Source organism: Carex rostrata, chromosome 16 (assembly GCF_964058835.1).
Source record: "Carex rostrata chromosome 16, lpCarRost1.2, whole genome shotgun sequence".
NCBI classification, from domain to species: Eukaryota; Viridiplantae; Streptophyta; class Magnoliopsida; order Poales; family Cyperaceae; genus Carex; species Carex rostrata.
This window is the reverse complement of record NC_135933.1, coordinates 10,460,650-10,473,519: the sequence shown is the minus strand read 5'-3', so window position 1 is coordinate 10,473,519 and position 12,870 is coordinate 10,460,650.

Here is a 12,870-nt window from a genome sequence, read left to right as displayed (position 1 = left end):
CATATTTTATTTCATGTAACAACTTGGGCCTTGGGCTGCAGGCTGGGTTGGACTTGGGTCTCAAGTCCAGGTTCTAATACTCTTTTAATTTCAATTAATTTCACTTGTCAGTCCCTGACAAGTTTCTCTAAAAAAAAAAAAAAATAATTGACCTTGCAGATGTTGCGAAGTGGTGAGGGAAGCTCTTTTATTACAATTTTACATCAAATATCACTGCAACTGAATAACAGCAAGGAGCTAATAATGTTAGGTAGTATTGATTGAATGGCGATCCCCTAATATTCAAACAACCAATACAAACAATACTGATACATCAATCCGCTTTTAAATGAGGAAGGTTATCCTCAGAGTCATCGGAGCAATCCTCTTTCAGCTATAATTGTGGAGGCCGCAACACTCTACGCCGGAGGCCGCACTCTAAGGAAGGATGAATATACTTCAGATTCCTCCAATTGATTATACAGAAGAAATCATGCACTGATCGGGGCACACCCTTTGAGGAAGCAGTAGATGTCCCGTATATAGTCAGACTCGTCAAATTAGCAAGCAACAAATCAAGGCTGGTCATGCACTCTAAGTCGAAGTAAAACTGATTAATATTCAGAGTACTCAAATTAATTGCAGGGAACAAATCAAGCACTCGGGACACTTGGGCACTTAACGAAAGTTCGGATTCTGGTAGGTGGGAGTAACCCACAGAGTTTGGATGAAGTTGGCATTTCGCCCACTGAAACAGACTTGTATTCTGGTGGGTGGGCAGTGCTTGTGCAGGCTGAGAAGGCTTCACCTACTCAATCAGCACCTCTGTGACTTTTCGCTGCATGGCTATTATTGTGACGAACGTGAGCGAAAAAAGTAACACCAGTGCTTCTGTGAATGTCAGGTCAGCAAAGTCTCGAGCCCCTTTATTTTCCACTTATGTTTGGCCGAAATCCTGTGAGGTTAGCCGCATCATGGAGATAACAACACAAGTCATGACAGAGATGAGATTCCACCCGTAGAAGAGTCTGCTGATGAAACCAATCGGGATCACCAATTGTTGGATATTGTCGGCTGACAAGGACTGAGTAGCCTTAGTTAAAGACCTTAAATATTGATAAGAAAAATTAAAGAGCCATTCATAATTAATTTCAAGCAAAATTAAAGTTGTCATATATATATATATTGTAACACTGTGAACTTTTAAAATTCAGATTTAATTAAAATAATAAGTGGTTAAATCGAATTATATATATATATACGTATATACGAAATTAGTGACGTGGATGGTGAACAATAATTATACGATTAATTGTGTTAAGAAAGAGGAACAATAGGTGTTATATAAATCATTTAAACAATATCGAACAAGTGGAGGGTTTATTTTGCAAAAAGACCACTTACAAGTGGGGGCCCCTTGTCATTCCCTCCTCTTCCCCTCCTTCCTTTCCTTTCCTGCCCCCATCTCTTTTCTTCTTTTCCATTGTTTCCGCCAAGAGAGAAAGAACGAGAGAGAGAGAGAGTGAGAGAGAGACACCCCGGTGACCGTATTTCACGAAAACGGAGATTTAGGAAGAGGAGCTCAAATCTCGTACATCCATCCGTTCCATCGGTAATTCCCCTTTCTATTTCTCTCTCATTTCGTGATTCCTTGTTTTTAGGGTTTCGGTGAAAACCCGTAGAATCGTACCAAACTTATTATTCCGTGCCTTTGTTGTTTCTATAGTGTAAATTGATTGATTCCGTGTTCCAAAGTGCCACCAAATTTCCAATTTACGGATTTTCCCAAATTTCTCGATTCCGTGTTTTTAGGGTTTCGGTGAAAACCCGTAGAATCGTACCAAATTGATTATTCCGTGCCTTTGTTGTTTCTAAAGTGTAAATTGATTGATTTCGTGTTCCAAAGTGCAACCAAATTTCCAAATTACGGATTTTCCCAAAAATTGATTAGGGTTTAAATTGTAAAAGTGCCGGACTTTAATAAATTGACCTATGTATAGATCCTAACGAGCACGGCTAGCGGGATTGACGAGTTTACCGAGTCGCGAGATCGCGGACCCTCTACGTGCCCTACGTAACCAGGTGCGGGGGTTCACGGGATCTGTTTTGGGGTTTATTCGTAGAACTAAATAACGGTGCATATTATTATATTTATGTTGATTGCTTGATTTAAATAAACTGTGCATAGCATGTTGAATCTCTGATTGAAAGCATTTGTTGCCGCATTGCATTAATTGTGATATTAGTGAAATTGAATTGTATAACTGTTACGATTCTCATGTTGGTACGGTTTATCGATTGTTGATCTATCGTTTTGAATAAGTGAGTGGAACCACAGTATGACTTGGATTGATTGTGTGAAGTGAACAGTGTATCATAGTGGAAAGTCTAGCTAGCTACTAGACTTTCATCCAGGACCCTTATGCGCATCTGGAGAATGGCCCTAGTGAACCCAGTACCGGTTGGGTAAGGGAAGTGCAGTGTAATTTTAGGTAGAACTGTGGTTCAGTGACTCAGTGAAAGTGTCAGTGATTTCTTTTTGAGAAAAGCGATATTCTGTTGCATATTCGCGGAATATGCCCGTGTATATTTTAAGTGATGAATTGATGAGATTGTATGACTTGAAACCAGAAAAATAGAACTGTTAAGCCGGAGGTGATCGATAGTTGATATCTGTACCTCATAACCAGACTTATATATATTATATCTGTGAAACCAAATCTTTCTGGACATTCGTTGATTGATGTTGATTTTTGTGAATTGAAATCTGTTTGAATCTATTCCCGGTACATGTGCATTTATTATTATTGGTGAATAAGTAAATAGATGCCTTATCGCTAGTGTATTTAGTTCTGGTGATGGATTTCTCACAAATCCAATAGCCCTTTAAATTCCGCACTGAGAAAACGGATGACAGGTTTTCTCACCCCCTCCCTTCGGGAAATTTTTTCCTTTGAACTGATATGTGCAGGTAAACGCGAGTGAAGTGGGACTCGGGCTCGACGCGTGAGTATAGGCCGAGCTAATAGGTTATGCCAAACCCTTTATGCCCATTTTGAATGTGTAGTTGAACCTGTAGTCGGTTATTTTGATGTATAGGTTATTATCGAACCGTATTATGTTATAAAGCCCTAACGGTATGTTTTAAATAGTTGTTATGATTTAAATGTTGAAATTGCATGTTAAATGTCATTGAAATTTCTAGTGAATGGGGAATAATTGTTTAGTTATACGGGGATTTGATCGGGTTTGAAAACGGGGTGAAATTTCACGAAAATGGGCAAAGAAATGAAAAACAGTACCCTTATTGCGGGCCGCAATGAGAGTAGGCAGAGAAAAATTCGCAGCTTAAAAAGCCAACCAGGTCATTGCGGGCCGCAATGAATGGAGACAGAGGCAAATTTCAAAGGCTGGAAATTTTGGGAAGTGTTGCGGGCCGCAATGGGTTCTGAAAAATGCTGTTTTAGGGTATAACTTAGTCAAATTAAATCAGTTTTGAACCAAACTTGTTTTAAATCAAATCATATGATAATTTGACTAATCTGGGCCGTCGGTTAAAGGATTTTCATACCATTTGACTTCTCCAAAATAAAATTTTCCGTGCTCTATTGAGCGGTGCTTCGTAACCTCAGACAACGCTCGCAGGGGGCTGCCGCCCCCCCTGCCACCCCCCGCATACTAATAGAATCAGGCCCACCCACATAATAAAATATAATAATATAAATACAAATCCGCATGCATGAACAAAACCGCATTTTAAGACACTGGCAAACACAAAACTGCGCGACCCCCTGTTTCGGGGTGTGACAGTTTTAAGTTGGTATCAGAGCTCAAGTTTAAACCCTAACCAGACCGAACCATAACCAGACTTGATAGGATTCGCGAGTGGGGTAATCTAGATTGGGACGGTAGTGTAAGTTATTGTGAGTCGTAACGTGAATGTGTTGAGTTTTCAGAAATGGAGAGAACTCTCGAAGAGATGCTAATTGCGGCCTACGAGCGAGGTCGTAGAACTGAGCAGCAGGCTCAAGGACCACCAGGGCCAACCGTACCAGTAATTCCAGTGGTACCGGGGGAAGAGTTCAGACAACTCTATGAGGCATTCATGCGCCTTGCGCCCCCTCGGTTTGACGGGTCGGGAGGATACCCGGAAGCGGAGGAATGGTTGGTGAGTCTCAAGGCTAAGTTCACCCTGTGCCGGGTGCCTGAGGTAAATAAAGTTGAGCTGGCAGTGCAGTTGTTGGAGAAGTCGGGTAGACACTGGTGGGAAGGCGTGAAGATGGAATTTGAGGGAGTGGAACAAGAGATCCCTTGGACCTGGTTCGAGCAACGGTTCGGGGAGCAATATTTGAGTGATCTGCATCAGGAGGCTCTGAGGAGCCAGTTCCTGAACCTCCGCCAGCGTGAAAGATCGGTTGAGGAATACAACAGGAAATTCTTTGATCTGGCACGGTATGCCCCGGATGTGAAAGGGGATCCGGTAAGGTACCGAAGACAGTACCTAGACGGGTTGGACCCGGCCATTGCCCTAGCGATTCATCACTCATTAGCTGCTGGGGTTCCTGCCCTAATGAAACAAGCTGAGCAGACGGAGGTGTATCTCAAGAGGAGTGCACAACAGACCAATACCCGCAACGTGAGACCCAAGTTCGATCATAAGAAAGAAGCTAGCAGGTCAGGAACTCGACCCCAACCTGCGGGTCAGCCAACAGGGCAAATGGTGGTTTCTGGGTTTACCCCGGGAGCCGCTAAACCGTGGTGCAATGTGTGCAGGATGGCACACACACAGTCAGACTGCCGCCGCCTCAGGGGTGCGTGTATCATGTGCGGCAGTATGGACCACTGGGCGAAAGACTGCCCTAGGTCTCAGTCGGGTGCTTGCCGCATATGTGGTGGCATGGGCCACTGGGCTAGAGAGTGCCCGAGAGCTCAGTTGAGTTCATCCGGGAGCGGTGGTTATAGAGGTCCACAGGGGCGTGGACAGGGAGGCGTACCTCCTCTGCGAGGCCGAGGCACTCCACCGATGTTTAGGGGAGGCCGTACAGGGGCCGAGTTGGTGCTCACGCGGTGCATGCGATCGAGCTGCCGGACAAAGAAGAAGAGCGGGCATCTGACTCTGCTCAGACTGACTTATTGGCAGGTATTATTTCTATCTCCGGGGTTCTAGCTTACGTGTTGATTGATACGGGTTGTAGTCACTCGATCATATCGAGTGCTTTAGTTGAGAAATGTGGGTGGTTAACAGAGTCGAGTGGGAGAAGTTTGGATATCCGTACCCCTCTCGGTTCTACTACCAAAATGTCAAGGACCTGCCGAAACCTGAAAATACGAGTCGATGGAAGGGATTTTCCAGCGGACATGTTAGTTATGAATATCTCGGAGTATGATGCTTTATTGGGTATAGACTGGTTGACCAGACATGTAGCTACCATCGATTGTGTCCGTCATACGGTCCAGTTTACCCTGTTGAACGGTTCAACCTGTACCCTGAGATGTAGAGGAGTAAAGGAGGTGGTACCGTTTATCTCGGCAATTGAAACCAAACATCTGCTAGAGTCCGGGTGTACCGCATATCTGGTAATGGTGATGAGTGCTACTGCTGAAGTTCCGGAAATAGCTACCATTCCGGTTGTCTCGGAATTTGAGGATGTATTTCCTGAGGAAATCCCTGGGTTACCCCCGGCACGAGAAATGGAGTTTAACGTAAACCTGATACCCGGTACAAACCCTATTTCTAAAGCCCCATACCGTATGGCTCCCGCGGAGTTAAAGGAATTGAAAGTACAGTTGGAAGAGATGTTAGAAAAGGGTTTGATAAGACCAAGCACGTCCCCGTGGGGCGCACCAGTGTTATTCGTGAGGAAGAAGGACGGAACTCTGCGGTTGTGCATAGATTACCGGGAGTTGAATAAAGTGACCGTGAAGAACAAGTATCCGTTGCCTCGGATAGATGACCTGTTTGATCAGTTACAGGGATCATCGGTCTATTCCAAGCTCGATTTACGGACGGGTTACCACCAGCTGAGAATAAGTTCGAGTGATGTGGAGAAGACTGCTTTCCGTACTAGGTACGGGCATTATGAGTACATGGTCATGCCATTTGGGCTGACGAATGCCCCCGCGGCATTTATGGATCTTATGCAGCGAGTGTTCCGAGATTTATTGGACACTACGGTGGTGGTATTTATTGACGACATCCTGGTTTATTCCCGAACGTATGAGGAGCACGCGGCTCATCTCCGAGTTGTGTTGCAGCGGTTACGGGATCATCAGCTGTACGCAAAATTTTCGAAGTGTGAGTTCTGGATGAACCAAGTGGCGTTTTTGGGTCATATAGTGTCGGGTGAAGGATTAGCGGTGGATCCCGAAAAGATTCGAGCAGTGACAGAGTGGAAGAGACCAACCACGGTTACCGAGATCCGTAGCTTTCTCGGTTTAGCCGGGTATTATCGAAGGTTCGTATTGGGATTCTCCGGATTGGCCAGTCCTCTTACGAAATTGCTTCACAAAGGGGTAAAGTTCGAATGGGGTGAATCGCAAGAAAAGAGTTTCGAGGAGTTGAAGCGTCGATTGGTGTCCGCACCGATTCTTGCAATGCCAGTGACGGCAAAGGATTACACGGTGTATACCGATGCATCCCGATCGGGTCTGGGGTGTGTATTGATGCAAGATGGGCATGTGATTGCCTATGCTTCCCGACAGTTGCGACCGCACGAACAGAATTATCCGACCCACGACATGGAGTTAGCAGCGGTGATTTTCGCGCTCAAAATCTGGCGACATTATCTGTACGGTGCGAAGTGCCAGATTTTTACCGATCACAAGAGCTTGAAGTATATTTTTACTCAGAAGGAGTTGAACTTGAGACAGCGGCGATGGTTGGAGTTGATGAAGGATTATGACCTCGATATCCAGTATCACGCGGGCAAAGCAAATGTGGTAGCCGATGCGCTAAGCAGAAAGAGTCAGGTGAACCTGGCACAGATGATTACGAGTGAGGCACCGCTGATCGAAGAAATGAGAATGATGAGTCTGCACGTTGGAGTGTCCCAGGAGTTAGCCATGGCTACAGCAACTCGCCTGCTTGGAGCAGAGGCGGGTACGAGTACGTCCGCAGGTATGTCCATCATTTCAGCTGCTATTGAGGTGAGACCCGAATTACATGACCGTATTCGGGTAGCGCAACACGAGGATCCGAAGTGCCAAAAGTTCCGAGACCACGCGAAATCAGATCGAGAGACTCCTTTCAGGATCGATGATGAGGGTACCCTGCGGTTTGGCAACCGCATCTGCATTCCTGAAGGTTCAGACCTGGCAACCCTAATTCTAATCGAAGCGCACGATTCGGGGTATACGATACACCCGGGTGAAGTGAAAATGTATCAGAATCTGAGGCGATACTTCTGGTGGCCGGGTATGAAAAATGACGTGAGGAAGTACGTCGAAAAGTGTCAGGTCTGTCAGCAGGTGAAGGCCGATAGACGAAGGTCGGCCGGATTACTCCAACCATTGGATAGAAAAAGAGGTAAATTTGAAGTGATCACGATGGATTTTGTGAGTGGTTTCCCACGGACGACGGGGCGTTGTGATACGATATGGGTGATCGTGGACACACTGACCAAAGTGGTGCATTTTATTCCACTCGGGCCTGATACCTCGGGTCGGACTCTCGCAGGTTTGTTTATAAAACTTTTCTTCAGGTATCATGGGTGTCCGCGCGAGATTATCTCCGATCGAGATACGAGGTTCACATCGCACTTCTGGAAGAGCTTTCAGGAGTCAATGGGCACAAAGTTGCGGTTCAGTACCGCGCATCATCCGCAGACGGATGGACAGTCGGAAAGGACAATTCAGACATTGGAAGACATGCTCCGGGCGTGTGCTTTGAGCTTCCAAGGATCGTGGTTGGATCATCTGCCGCTGGTGGAATTTGCGTACAACAATAGCTATCACTCGAGCATTGGAATGCCACCGCTAGAGGCACTCACAGGAGAGACTTGCCGTACGCCGTTGTGGTGGGGTCCGGCGGGTACTTATCTGCCTACTGGACCGTAAATGATACAAGAAGCGGCAGAAAAGACGCACGTTATCTTGAGCCGACTAAAGTCAGCTCGAGATCGGCAAAAGAGGTATGCGGATGTGCACCGACGGCATTTGGAATTCCAAGAGGGCGATCACGTGTGGCTCCGAGTATCCCCAGTTCGGGGAGTACACCGGTTCGGTGTATCGGGCAAGCTGAGTCCGAGATATATCGGTCCATTTCAGATCCAGAATCGAGTGGGATTAGTGGCGTATGAGCTCGGGTTACCGCCGGCTTTGAGCCGGGTTCATCCGGTGTTTCACGTGTCACAGCTTCGGAAATATGTGCGAGACCCATCTCACTGCATCGATCATTCCGACTTGTACCTCGACGAGAACTTGAATTATAATGAAGGACCGATGCGAATACTGGACCGGAAGGAGCAAAAGTTGAGAAACCGAACGATTTCGGTTGTGTTAGTGCAGTGGGGACGACACTCGGAAAAAGAGGCAACGTGGGAGCTGGTGACGAAAATTCGCGAGCAACATCCTGAGTTATTCGCCGATCAGGTACGTGGTTAAGTTCAAAGGATTGAACTTCATTTTTAAGTGAGGGAGAAATGTAACACTGTGAACTTTTAAAATTCAGATTTAATTAAAATAATAAGTGGTTAAATCGAATTATATATATATATACGTATATACGAAATTAGTGACGTGGATGGTGAACAATAATTATACGATTAATTGTGTTAAGAAAGAGGAACAATAGGTGTTATATAAATCATTTAAACAATATCGAACAAGTGGAGGGTTTATTTTGCAAAAAGACCACTTACAAGTGGGGGCCCCTTGTCATTCCCTCCTCTTCCCCTCCTTCCTTTCCTTTCCTGCCCCCATCTCTTTTCTTCTTTTCCCTTGTTTCCGCCAAGAGAGAAAGAACGAGAGAGAGAGAGAGTGAGAGAGAGACACCCCGGTGACCGTATTTCACGAAAACGGAGATTTAGGAAGAGGAGCTCAAATCTCGTACATCCATCCGTTCCATCGGTAATTCCCCTTTCTATTTCTCTCTCATTTCGTGATTCCTTGTTTTTAGGGTTTCGGTGAAAACCCGTAGAATCGTACCAAACTTATTATTCCGTGCCTTTGTTGTTTCTATAGTGTAAATTGACTGATTCCGTGTTCCAAAGTGCCACCAAATTTCCAATTTACGGATTTTCCCAAATTTCTCGATTCCGTGTTTTTAGGGTTTCGGTGAAAACCCGTAGAATCGTACCAAATTGATTATTCCGTGCATTTGTTGTTTCTAAAGTGTAAATTGATTGATTTCGTGTTCCAAAGTGCAACCAAATTTCCAAATTACGGATTTTCCCAAAAATTGATTAGGGTTTAAATTGTAAAAGTGCCGGACTTTAATAAATTGACCTATGTATAGATCCTAACGAGCACGGCTAGCGGGATTGACGAGCTTACCGAGTCGCGAGATCGCGGACCCTCTACGTGCCCTACGTAACCAGGTGCGGGGGTTCACGGGATCTGTTTTGGGGTTTATTCGTAGAACTAAATAACGGTGCATATTATTATATTTATGTTGATTGCTTGATTTAAATAAACTGTGCATAGCATGTTGAATCTCTGATTGAAAGCATTTGTTGCCGCATTGCATTAATTGTGATATTAGTGAAATTGAATTGTATAACTGTTACGATTCTCATGTTGGTACGGTTTATCGATTGTTGATCTATCGTTTTGAATAAGTGAGTGGAACCACAGTATGACTTGGATTGATTGTGTGAAGTGAACAGTGTATCATAGTGGAAAGTCTAGCTAGCTACTAGACTTTCATCCAGGACCCTTATGCGCATCTGGAGAATGGCCCTAGTGAACCCAGTACCGGTTGGGTAAGGGAAGTGCAGTGTAATTTTAGGTAGAACTGTGGTTCAGTGACTCAGTGAAAGTGTCAGTGATTTCTTTTTGAGAAAAGCGATATTCTGTTGCATATTCGCGGAATATGCCCGTGTATATTTTAAGTGATGAATTGATGAGATTGTATGACTTGAAACCAGAAAAATAGAACTGTTAAGCCGGAGGTGATCGATAGTTGATATCTGTACCTCATAACCAGACTTATATATATTATATCTGTGAAACCAAATCTTTCTGGACATTAATTGATTGATGTTGATTTTTGTGAATTGAAATCCGTTTGAATCTATTCCCGGTACATGTGCATTTATTATTATTGGTGAATAAGTAAATAGATGCCTTATCGCTAGTGTATTTAGTTCTGGTGATGGATTTCTCACAAATCCAGTAGCCCTTTAAATTCCGCACTGAGAAAACGGATGACAGGTTTTCTCACCCCCTCCCTTCGGGGAATTTTTTCCTTTGAACTGATATGTGCAGGTAAACGCGAGTGAAGTGGGACTCGGGCTCGACGCGTGAGTATAGGCCGAGCTAATAGGTTATGCCAAACCCTTTATGCCCATTTTGAATGTGTAGTTGAACCTGTAGTCGGTTATTTTGATGTATAGGTTATTATCGAACCGTATTATGTTATAAAGCCCTAACGGTATGTTTTAAATGGTTGTTATGATTTAAATGTTGAAATTGCATGTTAAATGTCATTGAAATTTCTAGTGAATGGGGAATAATTGTTTAGTTATACGGGGATTTGATCGGGTTTGAAAACGGGGTGAAATTTCACGAAAATGGGCAAAGAAATGAAAAACAGTACCCTTATTGCGGGCCGCAATAACCCTATTGCGGGCCGCAATGAGAGTAGGCAGAGAAAAATTCGCAGCTTAAAAAGCCAACCAGGTCATTGCGGGCCGCAATGAATGGAGACAGAGGCAAATTTCAAAGGCTGGAAATTTTGGGAAGTGTTGCGGGCCGCAACAGCCCTATTGCGGGCCGCAATGGGTTCTGAAAAATGCTGTTTTAGGGTATAACTTAGTCAAATTAAATCGGTTTTGAACCAAACTTGTTTTAAATCAAATCATATGATAATTTGACTAATCTGGGCCGTCGGTTAAAGGATTTTCATACCATTTGACTTCTCCAAAATAAAATTTTCCGTGCTCTATTGAGCGGTGCTTCGTAACCTCAGACAACGCTCGCAGGGGGCTGCCGCCCCCCCTGCCACCCCCCGCATACTAATAGAATCAGGCCCACCCACATAAAAAAATATAATAATATAAATACAAATCCGCATGCATGAACAAAACCGCATTTTAAGACACTGGCAAACACAAAACTGCGCGACCCCCTGTTTCGGGGTGTGACATATATACACCCTGTGTCTTCGGGGTAGAAGTACCGCCAGCAGCGGAAACATACTAAGAAGAACAACACGGTGACAGACACACGAACCTTTGTTTCCAGAGTGATGAAAATCCCACCTTGCACCAGCATCAGCACCACCCACCCACACACCAGCACTCCCAGCCTGCTGGCCCCCTTCTCCAGTAGCTTTGGTATTGGAACGAACTTCTCCTGCGCTCCTACACCGGTCGACACGAGGCTTCTGTTGTCACCATTGTTCTTCTGCATCGAGTCTGATGAATGCTGCTGATGGCTGGAGGGCATGTCAATTATTACATACGCCATTTATATTGTTCTGTTTTTAAAGAGAACCACTGAGAATTAAAGAGATTTTTCCAAATGATTTCCAGGGCTGTGCTTGGTTTTATAAAATCCTAGTCAAGGGTGAGAGCGCGTAAATCCTGAACCCTAGAAGTCATCAGAACACTTGATCTAATTATTAATCTCTTACATATATAATTATATTAATTAAGTAATTGGTTCATTGTGACATTCCTATATTTTTACATTTAAGGAGCCTTCTCAGAAACTAAACAAAACAAAAAATAATTACAGTAGCCTAGGTAGTCAGTTGCATATCGCCTGGCATTACCACCAACTGCTCGCATACATCCAGTGTTTCATTGTTCTCTCTTAAAGCCATACCATGGCCAATCAACACCGCCTGTTCATGATCTGCCTGCTCTAACTGAAGATCATCATCCAGTCCATGCACCAACCAGTTGCCATCCTAGCTAGGCGTACCATACTTCGAAATGGGGAAGCCGTTCCTCAAGCTCTTGTCCAATGGTCAGGCCTACTACTAGAAGATTCAAGTTGGGAGGACCTTGCCAATTTGGATGAGCTTCGACTTGAGGACAAATCTTCCCATGGGGGTGGGAATGTTACAAAATTGAACCTTCCCCTAAAGGCTTACACAAGATGCAACAAAGATACAATTGCATTCAATCGTTAACTGATGATGCTATATTGAAAAATTACAATTTAGGCTTGATTTGAAATCAGCCATTAAGAGGACATCTGAACAGCAAAGGCTTAGGCAGGATTCAGGGGGGATTTAAAGAGATTTGATTTATATTTTAATTAGTACTTTTGTTAGGCAATAATCAAGGGCTAATAGCCTATTAGTGTACCAGTTGACAGAGGAAATAGGTAAGCAATATTCAACAACTCTCTCTCTCTCTCTCTTTCTCCCCCTTTCTCCCTCTAATCCTATATCTCTTCTATCTTCTACCCTCTATTTTCCTAACTACAGCTCCTACACACAAATTCTCCAAACAATCTGACTACCTAAAAAAAATTATAACAAAGACCTATCAACTAAAATAAGTAACGGCCAAGTCAGCTTTGGCTGACTTCAACCGGTCAGGTACACGAAACAGCCACAAGGAGAAGAAATAAGCTGTGCACCGAAAAAAGAAAGGATATATTGTGAAGGAAACTTATCTTAGAAGCGAAACCGGAAGGCAGTCGTGGTTGTTACATGCGTGCCATTCCAAGAAACCAGCCCACTTCAAGAAAAGCTCCATCTAAATAAAAAAAAAGTAG